Source organism: Rhinolophus sinicus, linkage group LG12, assembly GCF_036562045.2.
Source record: "Rhinolophus sinicus isolate RSC01 linkage group LG12, ASM3656204v1, whole genome shotgun sequence".
NCBI lineage: Eukaryota > Metazoa > Chordata > Mammalia > Chiroptera > Rhinolophidae > Rhinolophus > Rhinolophus sinicus.
This window is the reverse complement of record NC_133761.1, coordinates 52381693-52398917: the sequence shown is the minus strand read 5'-3', so window position 1 is coordinate 52398917 and position 17225 is coordinate 52381693. Positions and strand designations below refer to the sequence as shown.

Sequence of the window (17225 nt, the reverse complement as noted above, 5' to 3'; positions counted from 1 at the left end):
CACCACAGTAAATAAATACGCTTCATCCAAATTCAAATGTATTATTGGTTATAAAATTAAAGGGCATACATATCAAACAACAAAATGAGTTTACCAATTTTAATACTCCTGAACACTACTATCCAAGGTTAAACCAACCAGCAAGCCAAACCCAAACTAAGGCATTACTTTCCCCTTTTGCCCTTTTCTGGCTGGTGATTTTTTTTTTAAGTATTCCTGACTTCTTTTATTTAACTAAACTTTTTATCATAAAAATAAAAAAGCCAGATTGACTATGTATATTCTTACCAAAATATAAGAACTGGTATCATCATATTTGGCTAAAATACCATGGTAACATGTCAGAAAGTTATATTAACCTATCAACATTTTCATGTTAACAACCTAATGAAAGCTTTAGAAAGTTTTATTGTTGTCAAAATATATATACATATATTTATATATATAGAAAATATTTAAACTATTCAAATTCAAATGAAAGCATAACAATGTCTTTTTGCATTCTGTCTTTAAATAATGAATGTTAATATTTGCAAAACTATCTGGCAATTTACACTGCTCAAATCAACATTTCAAAATAACAATTGAAATAATGCCTCTGATTTAAAAATATTTCATGAAAAAGTAACTTATTTGGAAGAAAATCTTGAGGATTATTAGAATATACGACAAGCGAAGTACTTGAAGGAATGATTATATTTTAAGAAATACATTTTTACCTATATGTTTATTAGAATGAAATGTAATGTGATCAAATATGCAATCACTAAGTAAAAACAATATTTTGGTAAAATGCGTCTCTCTATATATTTGTGTATAAGTAACACTATTATAAATTGATACTAACTGTAATCCATTATGTCTTCATTAGTTATTAACACACTTAGCCGTCTCAACTAATGGAAGAATCCCCTCTGAACCATGTTTATGTGGTCATGGGTCAGGGTTCGGTTTACTGTTCTCCACTTTAAACACTAATCACTTGCTGTTGTTTCAAAAAAGCACTGCACTATGGCCACCACACATGAAAAATGTGTTTACTGAGGTCTCACAAAGATTTTTTTTTAAATATCCATACTCAGTCTCCCTTCACAAGACACGAAGTCTCATTTAAACTTAACTCTTGATTAGTCATGTAAATAGAAATGTAAATTAAGCCATAATTCATAAATGTGCTCTGGAAATAATTTTTTGCTATAGAGCCTGTTTAAACTATAACCTTAACATATATGAGAAAATGGTTGGTTGATAATTCAAGTAATTTTGTCTATTTAATTCATGGTTACATCTAATTCAAAAATCAGAAATGTTATCTCAAAAATAAAATAGAGCTAAAATTGTTATGTAAGTTTTCAGTAAGATACATGCAATTTTGCCAAGCATAGAGGAAAATATTAGCAATAATATATTTATTTTCACAGAAATGTCATGTTCAGCAGGTGTTCTAAAAAATGTTACTTTTTATAGAGTGCCCATTTAGCAAAACATGGAATGACCATATGTGGAAATAGGCACTTTTACAAGATGGTCAGATGGTGAAATAATAACAGAAATACTAGTTAACAAGCACATTTTTATAACAGAACCATAGAAATATATGCCTCATTTCAGACACTCTTGTATACTTTAAAATATGTTGTATACTGACTGAAGGTTTATCTGTTTTGATAAAATAAGAATCTTGGAAGTATTTTTTAAGAGTGTTAACAAACAGGTACACTTTTCAATTATTGTGTACCCTCCATTCCAGATGCATTTTTATGGGTATTTACTAAATACTAATTCTTAAGTGTGCTTTTAAAAATGAGATCCTTTATATTAACTAGGCCAATTTTTCCTGTCCCTTAAAAAATAATTCAAAATAACAAAAAGCAAAATCGTACTACAATGCAGTTTCAGGAAAGAAAAACTAAAAAGTATGAGCAAAAGTTCAAGTTTTTGCTCTTTCCTTATAATAAGAGGTAGTTGCCAGGTGGGGACAGTCTGGAGATTAGTAAGGGTCTTTTTTTGTAAGACACATTAAAGGAATTTGTATTTTATCCCAAGGGTAATAGATATCAAGTGAAAATTTATAAAATGGGAAGTATCTGGCTAGATTTCTAATCAAGGAAGATCACTCCTGCTGTTGGGGAGGAAAAGGGATCATTAGGAAAGTCAGCAGTGATCCTGAGAAGACAAACGCATCCCCACTACACCCAATGCTTCCCCATAACACTGTAATTGCAAGACTGTTCCCTACCCCAAGCACATCAGAATGTGAATTCAACAGAGTCAGAGGCCTTATCTCCTCATCACTGTTGTATCCCCAGGCCTTTAGCACAAGCAGACACGTGGAGGGTACTCAGTGCTCAATAAAAGTTGTCATATGAACAATTAAATGATAAGAAAATAAATAAATAAACCACATAGATACTACACAATGCGAATATCCAATAAGCATTGCACACTACGGCTCAGGCAAGTTTCTAGCCTCATTCTCCCAAGCCCTGTAACAACAGACATACACCACCATAGTTAGCCACATTTGAGAACATGAACAGCAATTACGTAATTATTGAGTGGAAAGAATGAAGAAGACGATGGGGAAGAAATAGCAGTTCAGATCATTTCAGATGCTGTTACCAAATTAAGTTAGTTACTAACTGAAGACCTAGAGTAAGAAGGGTACAAGAGAGGCCATGTTTATTTCATTTATCAGTTTATTCAGTCATTTACTCAATTAACCAATATTTGTTGAGAACCAAATGTATACTAGGTACCGCACTCTTCAAAACATGCATAAATAATGTAATCCATATGCTCTGGTCTCACTGTTCAGATCCCAGCTTTGCCAGGTGGAATGTGACCTTGGGCTTGTTATTTAACCTCTCTGTGTCCCAGTCCCCAGTCTATAAATTGGAGCTAATGATAGTTACCTATCCCATAGGGCCATTGTGGGCATTAAATATGATATGGGAAGTGCATGGTACATAGGAAGCACTCAAAAACGTAAGCTATTTTTATTACACTAAATTTGGAGTTTGTAACTCGGAGATTGCCTTTACTTTGTATTCTAAAATGTGAAAAGTAGACATATTAGCTTCATTTCCAGGATGGGTATGGGGAATAGATTTGAAGAAACAAATTTTATACATGTACTATATGACACAAAAAGTTATGTTTTATATAATAATTCTATTTAAACGCTAAAGCTCTGGAGTCAAGCAAAATTGGCTTGATCCTGAAGCTCTTACTAATTTCAGCAAATTAACAAATCTCCCTGAAGCCCAGTTTCCTCTTCTACAAAGTTGGAATAACAATTATTAATAATAATAATAGTAATAGCTACCTTCCAAGGTTCCTGTGAGGATTAAAGGAAACTATGTATGTGGGGATCCTGGCACAAAGGAGAACTGATTAAATGTGAGTTGCTATTATTATTTCTCACAGAAATCATCTGGATTAGGCATTAATATCCTTATCTAAGGATATCCTTATCCAAGATGAAGTTATTGAGGCTTAGAAAGGTAAATGACTTGAGAACAAACATCTAGCAAATAGGAAATTAAAGATTCAAGTCCAAGGTTGCATGGTGTTAAAGATTCTATTCTTTTAGCTACATTATTCTGTTTCTCATTGCTTTTAAAAATTGCTTAGATCATATAGTATTTGTCCTTTTTTATTATGGCTGAGTAACATTCCATTATATATGTGTACCACATCTTCTTTATCAAATCGTCTATCGATGGGCACTTAGGTTGCTATGGTATCTTGGCTATTCCTAGTAATGCTGCACTGAACATAGGGGTGCATGTATCTTTTCAAAGTAGTGTTTTGGATTTCTTCGGATAACTACCCAGAAGTGGACTTGCAGGGTCATAGGTAGTTCTCCAAACCGTTGTCCATAGTATCTGCACCAGTTTGCAAATGTGGAATCTAAAGAACAAAATAAACACACAAACAAAACAGAAACAGGTTCACAGATAAAGAAAACAAACTGAAGGTTGCCAGAAGGGAGAGAGGTTGGGAAGCTGGGTGAAAAAGGTGAAGGGATTAAAAAATACAAATTGGTAGTTACAAAATAGTCAGGGTGTAAAGTACAGAATAGAGAATATAGTCAATAATGTTGCAACAACTATGTATAGTGCCAGGTGCGTATTAATCAGGAGATCACTGCACAAATTATATAAATGTCTAACCACTATGCTGTACACCTGAAACTAATATAAAATAATACTGAATGTCAATTGTAACTGAAATAAGTAAATAAAGCATTTTTAATTGCTTAGATTATAAATATTATCATATAATAGAGTTAACATTTAAGATTAATATATCTGTAATTCTTCACAAAAAGCTTTGAATCTTTGAAATGTTTTTGCTTTTAAGTTTCGTAATACTTATCTATACAGTAGTTGTAAAAAAGAAATTAAAAATTGTCTAATTTTACATTAAATATATGGCACATAAAATAGGACTTAGATACTAAATTTGTTTCCTACGAAAGACAATTGCTCCAAGTATGGCCAGTTTTATAGCCTGCTTAAAATATGTTTTTATCATAGGGTCTTAAAAATTATAGTTCATGCAGTAATACGAAAATAAGGGTTCTAACCAGACATGAAGTCTTATTATATTACATTTCTGCTTACCCCACTTCAGGGAACATTTCATAACAACAACCAAAAGTAAACCACAAAAAACAGTAAAAAATTAATCCCAAATTTTAATGAAGAGAAGTAGGTTGATTTTTATTCTTTAGACAAATTAGTGGGGAATAAAGCAATAAAAAGAAAAATAAAGTGAATAGAAAAACTAAAATGAGAGACATACAGCTTGAATAGAAAACATAAAAATGGGGGTAGGGAGTATATAAAATTTATGAGACAGCACTTTTTTATTTTAGTAAAATACACCCATTTGGGAGGATCTCATATGATTAAGATCCAAACCAAAAAGTCAAATTGAACGTTGGTGTAATTTTAAATTTTAATATGTCATGATAAACTAAACTCCTTGTGATAGATATATTTATCATTCCTTTAGTGGAAGAATTTGTTTTTAAGATATAAACAACTACAAATATACAAATTTCACTAAAACATTTCATGAATTTCACGTATTATTCACTCTCAGCATCTTAACACTTCATGTTGTGGACTAAAAAATCTATTTATCTAGCTTTAATCCCTTTCTCACCAAAGTGACAGTCCTGTATTTCTATTAGGTTGATGCAAAAGTAATTGCAGTTTAAAAGGTTAAAAAAATTTTTTTGCAAAAATCGCAATTACTTTTGCACCAACCTAACACTACATATCTCACCTCCTCAAACTCAACCTATCGAAAAGGAAATTAATTTTCCATCAGACCCTCCATCCATCTTCAGATAGAGGTTCTTTAACTTATAATTGCCTGTGGGCCATCTGCTCATAACACCAGTTCTAAAACAGGCTAGGACATTAAGACTTTGTTGATTGATTTCTCCACCAATGGTTGATTCCTTCTATTGCTTGAGATATCTTTTGGATCCCAAGAATTAATATTTCAAGCCAAAATCTGAGAAATGCTTGCAAATAACAGTCAATTAATATTTACTGAATGAAAGAGGACCTTGGAGAATATGTAGGGTAAGAGGGTGAAAGCTGGATTGTTAAGGGTGAGGTAGTAATGACGAAAATGACAAGTAATATTTCTTGAACTTATTGAAACCTGGCATTGAGTACACAGTCGTCCTCCCCCTTATCCGTGGTTTCACTTTCCGTGGTTTCATTTTCTGCAGTTTCAGTTACCCGCGGTCAACCATGGTCCAAAAATATTAAATGGAAAATTCCAGAAATAAACAAATTCACAAGTTTTAAATTGAGTGCCGTTCTGAACAGCATGCTGAAATCTCTCACTGTCCCACTTCATCCCGACCAGGACATAATTCACACCTTTGTCCAGTATTGCTGGACAAGCTCCCGCCTATTCGGCATTTAGCAGCTGTCCTGGTTATCAGATCAACTGCAAGGAACTGCAGTGCTTGTGTTCAAGTCACCCTTGTTTTTCTGAACAATCACCTTAAAGTGCTGACAATCGCATATGCCAAAGAGAAGCCATAAAGTACTTCTTTTAAGTGAAAAGGTTGAAGTTCTAACTTAATAAGGAAAGAAAAAAACATCGTATGCCGAAGTTGCTAAGATTTACAGTGAGACGGAATTGTCTGTCCGTTAAGTTGTGAAGGATAAAGAAATGTGTGCTAGTTTTGCTGTCGCACATCAAACTACAGAAGTTATAGCCACAGTGCATGATAAGTGCTTAGTTAAGATGGAAAGGCATTAAATTTTATCATAGGTATGTATGTATAAGAAAAAACACAGTATACAAGTATATAGGTATTCAGTACTACCTGCGGTTTCGGGCATTCCCTGAGGGTCTTAGAACATATCTCCACAGATAAGGGGGGACTACTGTGGCTGTTTCTTTTAAGAAACTAGCAAGGAAACAGAGGAAACTCACATAATTGTAAGATTGGTAGAATTAAGAGGAAAAAATCTTTGAATTTGAGAATGTTTGAGGGCGAAAAGGAAGAAATCAGACAAGACAGAAATCTGCAGATATAAATACTTATTGCCTGCGATCTTGTACTTTCAATTTCATCCTTCACACTGTTGGCAAAGTGGGATATACAAAATATGCATATGATTACACGACTTCCCAGCTTAAAACCCTTCAGAAACTCCCCCATCACCTATAGGATAAAGTCAAAGGTCCTTAGCAAGACATAGGAAAATCACCCTGATCTAGTCAGCTACTCCACCTTGCTCTTGACACTATATACAAGTTCACTGATTCTCAAGGATGAGAATCAGGCCAGTTGTATGAGTATCACCCAAGAGCTTGTTGAAAATACAAATCTGTAAGCTTTATCTCTGGAAATTCTGTTTCAGTATCCTGGGCCAGGAATCTGTATTTTTACAAACTACCTTAGGGAATTTGATGAGTGGCCAAGTTTGGGAATCACTACATTAACAGAAGAGGGTAGTTTTAAAGAACATCAAGCTTTGCAGACAGAAACAACCCAAAACAAATCCCTGCTCTAACCTTTATAGACTAACAGGTCTTGGGCAAGTTATATAGTTTCCCTAAGGATCAAACATACTTTTCTTTTCTAAAATGGGACTAAGACCTTACTTACAGAACATTGTAAGTATTAAATGAGAAAATGTATATATGATACTTAGAATATATATGTAAACATATGCTAACTATGTATGTAAACACTCCATAGATGTTAACTGTTAATAACTCTATTTAAACACCTAACTGCTCAAACCATCACGCCCTCCCCAAAACCTACCTTTGTTCACACTTCTCTCTCTAGCAGGTACTCTCCCCTCCGCGCCCCACTTTTTCTCTGCTGACTTCTAAACCTTTAAGATGCTGCTTCTGCAATCTCTTCCCGCAATCCTCCTGCTCTCATTGTCTAGGCTGGGTCAAGTACCTGTCCCATGTGATTACACAGCATGCTGTGCATACTTCTCTTCATTCATCAGTAATCATTGAGCACGTACTATGTACTGGATACTGAAGACACAGGGGAGAACAAAACTGATGTGCTGACATTCTAATGGAAAATCAGGTATTAAACAAATTACACAAATTATGATTGTGATTAAATCATTGTACTGCAATTACTTGTGTCTATCTTTCCCCACTAAATGGTAAGTCCTTCAAAGCTTTATCGAATTCATCTTTATATCTCTGGCATTCAACAATATCTGGCATAAAAGAAATATGAATAAATAATCTTAACTAAAGCAAAGGTAGGCTTAATTAATGAAGAAAAGTCCTGGAGAAGACAAAAGTGGATGAGATCAGGAACACAAATGAAAAAATTAGCCTTGAACAAGAGAAGGAACAGCTCTTCCATTAAAATAACTAAAGGAAAGTAGGAGAGTATTGACGAAGGTATGTTTAAAGATAGAGGCAACAAGTTAAGGGAATTCAGGCCTGATGGTTACCATTTTTGAAAGTATGAAGCAAGATAATCTACTGAGATAAGAAGGTTAAAGTTGGATCAGGCAGCTTTAGGCAAACTTGCCCCCATCCCCCAGCCAGTAGGGCGCTAAAGTACATTGGTGGATGTGTTACCACAGACTCAAAGGGTCCGCTCATCTGTGCACATTCGAGCCTTGCAAGACATGAGCGGGAGTTTGCAGCGAAGAAAGTAAAGGTTTATTTAAGGAATTGGCTCCAAGCCCAGAGACACAGGTGAGCTAGCGCTTTCAGAACCCTGGCTCCCCATGGCTTCTGGAGGCCAGGTTATAAAAGGGAAACCATTAATCATGGGAGTTGGGGATGGAGGTTCCACTGGCGGGTGGGGGCCAGCACAGGGAGCAGCTGATCACGGCATCGGGCCCTGAGGGCAGTCATGGCCTTGTTCTGCCTGGTTCCAGGGAGGCGGCTGTGGGGCTGGCCCTCTTTCATGGGTCGGGATCAGAAACATTCCTGAGGCCAAGGTGTAATCTTTGACTAAAACCTTATTCTGATTTTAGGTTTGGTTATTGTGTCTTGGTCATGGTTGATAGACCTGAAGCTTTATTCTTAACTGAGTCTGATGCTACCAGAACCTAATGTCCTGAGGGCTTAATGATTACAGGAGTGAACGTACAGTATACGTAGAGGCAGGAGGATCTGGGGAAAGAATGCAAGTGATTTCTAATTCTATCAGGCTAAACAAAGCTGGCTTAGATGAAAGCAAAATGCATGCTAAAGAAATGAAGCTTCTTTACAACCAAACTGTCCTTCGATGGATGATGAATGGATAAAGAAGTTGTGGTATACATACACAATGGAATACTATTTGGCGGTAAGAAAAGATAAAATAGGACCATTTGTGACAACATGGATGGATCTTGAGATTATAATGCTAAGCAAAATAAGTCAGAAAGAAAAAGTAGAGAACCATATGATTTCATTGATATGTGGTATATAAATCGAGAACAACAAAAGAACAAGACAAACAACTGAAAGAAAAATAACTCATAGACATAGACGATAGTTTAGGGGTTACCAGAGGGGGAGGGGGGAGGGGAGATCAAGGCTCTAGAAGAGGGTAAACGGGGTCTAATATATGGTGATACAAAGAGAACTGATTCTGGGTGGTGAACACAAAATGTGAGATATAGATAATGTGTACAGAATTGTACACCTGAAATCTATGTAACCTTACTAACAGTTGCCGCCCCAATAAACTTTAATTTAAAGGAAAAAAGATATGAAGTTCATGTGCAGTTACACATGCCTCTGCCTCCTTTTTCTCCTCCACCTGATCTCCCACCTCCGTCTCCTTCTTTTTTCCTCTCCTCTTCCTCTCCTTCTTTCTCTGCTTTCCTTCTTCATTTTTTTTTTTTTTTTTGGCGCCTAGGATCCAAACATCCTTCCTATTTAGAGAGATATACTCGTATTAGCAGAGCAATGTCCTCTCTCTCACTAAGTGAGCCAAAGAGGATAGCTCTTCCCTCTCCCGGTTTGCTGGTAGTGAAGGAACAGGCAGGTAACCTAGGCTCAGCCAATCAGATATTCTTCTACAGGATTTTTGAATCTTAAGAAAGCAATACAAAAGAGTAAGGGCAATTTTTAAATTATGTATAGTGATGGCAAAAGCAATAACAGTAAGAATTTAGTATCTGTGGCCTAGGGACAGCGGTGCCAACAACGGAAAATTAACCAACTGTCCTTAGCTGTGGCACAGGCTTCTGAACCTCCTTGGTTCTTGCCCATTGTTCAAGCTGGTTCTCCAGCTTCCCTGTTCATTTTGTGTGCTTGCTGCTGTCGTCTAATAAATTCCTTTTCTACTTATATTAGCCAGATTCTGCTTTATTTGATTGATAAATTGGGAGCCGGGAGGGGATAAAAGGATCAAGGGAACTAAAGGTCTTGATAAGATCCAAAAGCAGGTGTTTTACATGTAAGGAAGCAGAGCAGCACTAGAAATCCAGGACATTGTAGTCAGTCAACAGAATAAAAAACTGAAGTTTTCAAAGTGTCTCACAGACACTAGCCATGAGAGTAGGGTGTTGAAAAAGAACGGACGTGAAGGTCACTGAAGTTGAAAAGAACACAGAATTATGAAATGAGTGTGTCGGATGAGGGGCCTAGCTGGTCATTGAAGTCACACAGAATAATGGTGGGACTTGGAATGGAGAGAAAACTGATAAAGAAAGAAGCACCAAAGGTTTTGATCACAAAGAGTCAGCTACAGGGAGACAGTGATAAAGAGAAAAGGTGAATAAGATGAAACAAATTTCAAAGGAAAAAGAATTTTTATTTAAGAATAAAAGAGTAATAATTTAGAATTGGAAGTATGCTGATTCAACTTACTACTTGAAGGCAAAAAGACATGGGAGAATGAATTGCCATTAATCAAAATGGCACCAAAAGAAGTTGTATGCCAAAAGAAAAGCCAGGATTAAGAAAATGAGAGGAGAGGGATGTTCTACAAAAAGAGTATTTGTAAAGAGGTTTATTGACATTCGAATAAGTCTGAGGTACCAAGGGGCTCCACGGAAAGTGGTGAGAAGAAAGTCAGGAGGAGGAGGAGAAAGGATAGGTACAGAAGGTCAGAGCTACATGGAGAAGAGAATGTAACAAAAGATAACTGACCAGAGATGTCCACATATGAAACAGAAGTCAAACAGCTACTGCTGAACTTAAGTATACTAAAGAAAATTCGTATTTTAATACAAAGACAATAACCCTATGCACTATTTTTCCACCCTTTTACCTTGATCTCTAAGCTTCAATTGAGGGTAGCAGCTCAGGATTATAAATGCCCAATGAACAGCATGCGGCAGTGCTCTGGACCTGTGGGCACTAATCCATGCTCACTAGACTATGAAATTCTTAAAGGCAGGGACGTGGCAAACAACCTCCAGATGGCTCCTAATGATTCCTGCCTCTCGGTTTTCACATATACGTATAGTCAGTCCCCTTTCACATTATACCAGGGTTGATGGTGTGACCAATACAATATGGCAGAAGTAATGGTACACCACTAACATAATAAATAATAGAGAATTTTGGTACCTGAAAGTGAGATGCTGCCATAACAAAGGCCTACAAATGTGGGAGAGGCTTTAGAGTCAGGGAGTGATGGCCTTTGAGTCGGCTGTAGGTTAGAGCTCAAAGAAAAGTGAGGAAAATCACATTGGAAACTGCAAAGGGGGATCTTTTTTATGAATAGCAGAAAAATTGTTATTAATATAGAAAGGAGAAAATATGTCTAATAAACTAGGTGGTGCAGATAAAAGGATTTCTAGAGGAAATATTGAAGATGCTCCCTGGTTCCCTCTGGCTTCATATAATAAAAATAGAAAAGGAGAAGGATAATCCAAAGGAAAGACTGTTAAACAAAAAGGAGCCAGGAATTGCTAGTTAAGAAAATTCTCTGCCTCTCCAGATGGCAACAGATGCTAAGATAAGAAATGGCTCCTGGGCAAAGATCAAACTTGAGGCACTGCCAGAAAACCACAGTCTAAACATGAACTAAAGTATGTGACTGTAAAATCCTTTGTTAAGATATCAGAAAGAGTATGTCTCAGATCCTTTCAATCAAACAATAGGGCTTCGAAAGAAGCCTAATGTCTCTCAGCTGTCTCAGCAGAAGCCCAAAATAGAGAATGGCTTGTCTCAAATAAATTTGTGTATGTGTCTTTTGTCTAATGGACAATAAGATTCATAGAATGTCCATGAAGATTTTAAGAGAATTATATTTGCACCTCCAGCTTGGACTGAAAGGGAACAAAAACAGTACAAAATTTAAAACAAAGTTTTGGACTTCCAAAAATTCTATTAGCAGAAGACAGGCTTAAAAATGCTGCTTAGCTGAAAACATGTACTATATCTCTCATAAAAGGGAGTGAGCCTCCTTCCCCTCCTGCCCCATTTTTTAATAGAAGTGTATATCCTTTATCTATCCTTGTATGGGTTGGGTGGCAAATAACTTGTCTCTTTAGTTCACATGTATACAGATTGAAAGAAACTGCACTCAAGAAGCTGTACTTAAGTAACTACAGCCAAGGAACCTCATCCAAATCTGGGCTGGATTTAGATATGACATTCTGGACTTTTAGCTGATGCTATAATGAGATAAGACTCTGATGGGCCTTGGAAGAGGGTACGTATACTCTATATGTGTGAAGGATGTGAATGATTGGGGGCCACAGGGCAAACTGGTAGCCAGCTCCAAGATGATTCTCAGTAACACCCATCTCTTGGTATTCATACCATTGAAGAGTCGTCTCCAATATTATACCAATATTAGTTTATGCCATCATAAACTAACAGACTATGATAGTACGTAATATCTGAGATTAGGTTATACAGGGTATTGTGGCTTCTGTCTTGACCTCTGTCTGTCTCTTAGATGACTCACTCTGGGGGACATTAGATACCATGTTGTAAAGACACTCAAATGGTCTATGGAGAATCCTGTGTATCAAGAAACTCACCAGTAAGAAAATGAGGCCTCCTGCCAACAGCAATATAAGCGAGCCCAGACTTGTGAAAAACTCTGAGCCAGATTCACCCAGTAAAGCCACATCTGGAAATTGTATGAGATAGTAAGTGTTTACTGTTTTAAGCTGCTAGGTTTGTGGGTAAATGGTTGCACAATAACAGTTAACTGATACAGGGATTATGTCAAATTCATTCTTTTATTTCTGTAATCCTAGCTATTTTAACGCATTTTGCTAAATCAGATTAGTTTCCCTTCCCCTTCCCTCTCTCATCTGGATTTGTCACTTTCTCAGTTTTATGAAGAATTTAAGGTTTGAGTAATTATTTTGTAAGTAATATAAAACAAACTTTTCCTCACTAAACATATATGTACTTGTGTTCACTGCTGCTGTTATCTACACTGTGAAGGAAATGTGGTCCAACTTAGCTTTAAAATGGGCTGGATAGGTTTCTATCTTGTCATAGTTTGCTATTTTACTGTAAACAGCTTTTACAAATTTTAAGGGAAGGTTTTCCTTGATGAAAAAATTTTCAATCTTAGAAACAAAGTGCAATCGTAGACCTCTATATAAAGAAGTCTGTCAACTGCATTTCATGGTTTAGAAAAAAGCTTACTGTAGTTTTCAGCTCTCTATCAGCTATTCCTATCTCTCTTTTTTCATGTGGTTTAAAAAAACAGCGTCACAAAGTTTAAAAGAACTTCTTTAAAAACCAACTGATTTCTTCTTGAATTAATCAGTCCAGAAAGTCAATTTTAACAACTTTCTTTACTTTCTAGACTATGAAAGACTTTTAAAAGGGTCAAGCCATAGGAAAATGATTTGAAAAGTACTGAATGTCAAAAAAACAACAACTGTTTCCTTATGAATACTTGTTTACTGATTGCAAATAAATGTCAAGATATTTATGTTACTTTTTAGAAATTTAGAGCATTAATATAAAAAGTGAAAATAGATTCCCTGTTAAGATGGCAGAGTAGGTAAACACTGCATTCATCCTCTTATGAAAATATTAAAATTACAACTAAACTGCACAACAACCATTGAGAATCACCTGAAGTCTAGCTGATCAGAAATCCTACAACTAAAGACATACACAGGAAGCCAGGAGGGGCAAAGATACGGAACAGGTTGGTGCCCATATCCATGAGTGGCAGTTAAAAATTGGGAGGGCTATCTCAGCTGCAGAGGTCCTCCCTGAGGAGCAAGGGGTCCCAGACGCACACCAGGCTTCCAAGACCTGGCTGTGAAAACCAGCAAAGATTGTGGCTGAATGAGACGGAGGGTGCCTGAGGCATTCCTCTTACAGGGCCCCTGCACTGACTTCCTCACTGACAGACTCACCTGCTCTGGGCTCCAGCACTGGGGCAGCAGCTTGAAAGGCTCCAGGGACATATGGGGAGGAAATGAATTGTCTGGCTTCAGGTTGAGGGATGGAGGGGCAGCTTTCTCCAAGACAAAAGTGCTGGCAGAAGTTATTGTTCCTTTGTTCAGCCCTCCCCGCTCCAAGCATGCAGATGCAGGCAACCCCCATATCTGAGTCTCCATCAATCTGGCTAACACCATTCACTCAGCCCTGGTGATTCCCTAAGACCCCACCCCACCCAACTTGTGGGCACACCCAAGCCACTTCCAATGGCTCTTCCATACAAACAGCCTGTCTTGGTTCGAGCTACAGACTTTCCTAAAATCTCTCAAAGGTTCACAAACCCCAAAGCAGCAGCTCTGGTCTTGGAGTGCCCCACACAAGCACAGGTAATGCAGAGTCCCAAACAAGATGAACCCAAAGAGGCCCACATCAAGACACATCATAATTAAAATGTCAAAGGTTAAAGACAAAGAATCTTAAACAGCAAGAGAAAAGAAGTTAGTTACATATAAAGGAGCTCCCATAAGACTGCCAGCTGATTTCTCAACAGAAACTTTGCAGGCCAGAAGGGATTGGCATGAAATATTCAAAGCAATGAAAAGCAAGGACCTACGATCAAGATTATTCTATCCAGCAAAGCTATCATTTAGAATCTAAGGCCAGATACAGAGCTTCCCAGACAGAAAAAGCTAAAGTTCATCACCCGCAAACCAGTATTACAAGAAAAGTTAAATGGACTTAAGAAGAAGAAAAACATATCCAAAATATGAGTAACAAAATGGCAATAACTATATACCTATCAACAATTACTTTAAATGCAAATGAATTAAATGCTCCAATCAAAAGACATAAAGTGGCTGAATGGATAAAAAAACAAGACCCTTACACATGCTGCCTACATGAGACTTACTTCAGATGAAAAGACACACAGGGACTGAAAGTAAAGGGATGAAAAAAGATATTTCATGAAAGTGGAAATGAAATTAAAAAAAAAAAAGCTGGTGTAGCACCACCTATACCAAACGAAATAGACTTTAAAACAAAGACTATAAAACAAGAGACAAAGAAGGACCCAGTAATCCCACTTGTGGGTATTTATCTGAAGAAATCCGAAACACTACTTCAAAGGGACATATGCATCCATATGTTCAGAGCAGCATTATCGCAGCACTACATGAGCTATTTAACATATTACTATAAAATAGGCTTTGTGTTAGATTATTTTGCCTAACTGTGGGCTAATTTAAGTGTTCTGAGCATCTTTAAGGTAGACTAGGCTAAGGTATGATGTTCAGTAAGTTAGGTGTATTAAATGTATTTTCAACTTATGGTATTTCCAACTTACAATGGATTTATTGGATGTAACCCCATCATAAGTCAAGGCGCATCTGTATATAAAAATATGTGTGGTGATGGATGTATTCATTGACTAGATGAGAGGAATCATTTCATAATGTATATCAAATCATCTCGATGTATACTTTAAATAACTTATAATTGTATGTGTCAAGTGTACCTCAATAAAGCTGGGGGTAAAAAAAAGTTCTGAACAGATACCTCACCAAAGAAGATATACAGATGGCAAATAAGCATATTAAAAGATGCTCAAGATCATATGTCATTAGGGAATTGAAAATTAAAACAACGAGATACCACTACTCACCTATTAGAATGGCTAGAATTAAAAAAACTGTCAGTACCAAATGCTGGCAAAAATATGGGGCAACAGGAACTCTTATTCATTACTAATGGGAATGCAAAATGGTGCAGCTACTTTGAAAGACAGTTTGGCAGTTTCTTATATAAGTAAACATAATCTTGCCATACATAATCCATCAATTTCACTCCTTGATATTTACCCCAATTTGTTGAAAACATGTCCTCACAAAACCTGCATTTGAATGTTGTTTACAGAAGCTTCACTCATAATTGCCAAAAATTGAAAGCAACCAAGATGACCTTCAACAGGTGAATGGATAAACTGTGGCACATACATACATTGGAATATTATTCTATGATAAAAGAGAAATGAGCTATCAAGCCATGAAAGACATGTAGGGACACTGTATGCTGCTAAGAAGCCATTTTGAAAAGGCTACATACTGTATGATTCCAATAATATGACATTCTGGACAATTAAAACTATAGAGGCAAGAAAAAGATCAGTAGTTGTCAGGGGCTTGAAGGGCAGGGGAGATGGTTAAATATGTGATGAAATTTTTTAGGATAGTGAAACTATTCTGATGATACTATAACAATGGATACATGACACTGCATTTTTCAAAACTTTTTATAGACAAAGAGTGAACCAAAATACAGTGTTTCCCCGAAAATAAGACCTAGATGGACCATCAGCTCTAATGCATATTTTGGAGCAAAAATTAATATACAACCAATATTATATTATATTATATTAAAATAAAACTGGGTCTTATATTAATTTTTGCTCCAAAAGACGCGTTAGAGCTGATGGTCTGGCTAGGTCTTATTTTCGGGGAAACACGGTATATAAAAAGAAAATCATCTAGGAGGGTGAGGCAATCCCAAAATGGGATTCAGACTGTGACAACAGAAACTAACTGCATTACAAATGTATAAAATAATCCTACTGAAGAAACTGGGGAAGGAAAAATGCTGACCTAAGTAACTTCGAAAATGAGTGGGATATGTAAAACTAAAGGCAAAATGAATGCACATAAGCACTGTCCTCCAGTTGATAAAGTTGTTTCCCATAGGGATATGAGTCAACAATTTTGACACTGCTATAGATGTATACTGGAATTGAACAATAAAGCAAATGGAGAGTGTGTGGTGGGAGCCAGGTTTCTCTCTGTTAAGAGTAGAAATTTACTTACAAGCAATAGTAGGTTAGAATGATCCATGTAATAATGGATTAGAGCTGGAGATATCAATACGAACTCATGTTCAGTTTAATATATAGATATTGATGGTTACATAAATAAATCTCTGTATTTATATACACAAGTTAGTGTGTCACATATACCTCTTTGTTCTGTAAGCTGGGAGCACCGAGAAACAATAACACCCCAGTAGCAGTGAGCACACTTTGCACCCAGATCTTGGTTTCTAATACCATTGGACACAAGAAGCAACTGAAAGCTCCCAAAGGCTAAAGCTGGAACAATTTGAGCAACAAAATAAATATAGCACTGGATTGTAACCCAAAGTATAAAATAAATATCGATGAGTCCATACTCACATAAATAAATGAGTAAACAAATAAATAGGGGAGAAGAAACAAACCTGTGCAGAAGAATTCCAAATAATTTATATAGATTCTCTGCGCTCAAGGAGGCACAGAATAACTCCCCACCCCTTATGTGTTGTGCAGTGACTTCCTTCCAAAGAGCACAGAT

General features: G+C 36.5%; 1 protein-coding gene across 3 annotated transcripts in view; it reads right to left on the bottom strand.

The window, feature by feature from the left end:
- DRC8 (dynein regulatory complex subunit 8) overlaps positions 1 to 17225 on the bottom strand; it is a 106922-nt gene that overhangs the window by 39006 nt on the left and 50691 nt on the right. The window lies entirely within an intron of this gene.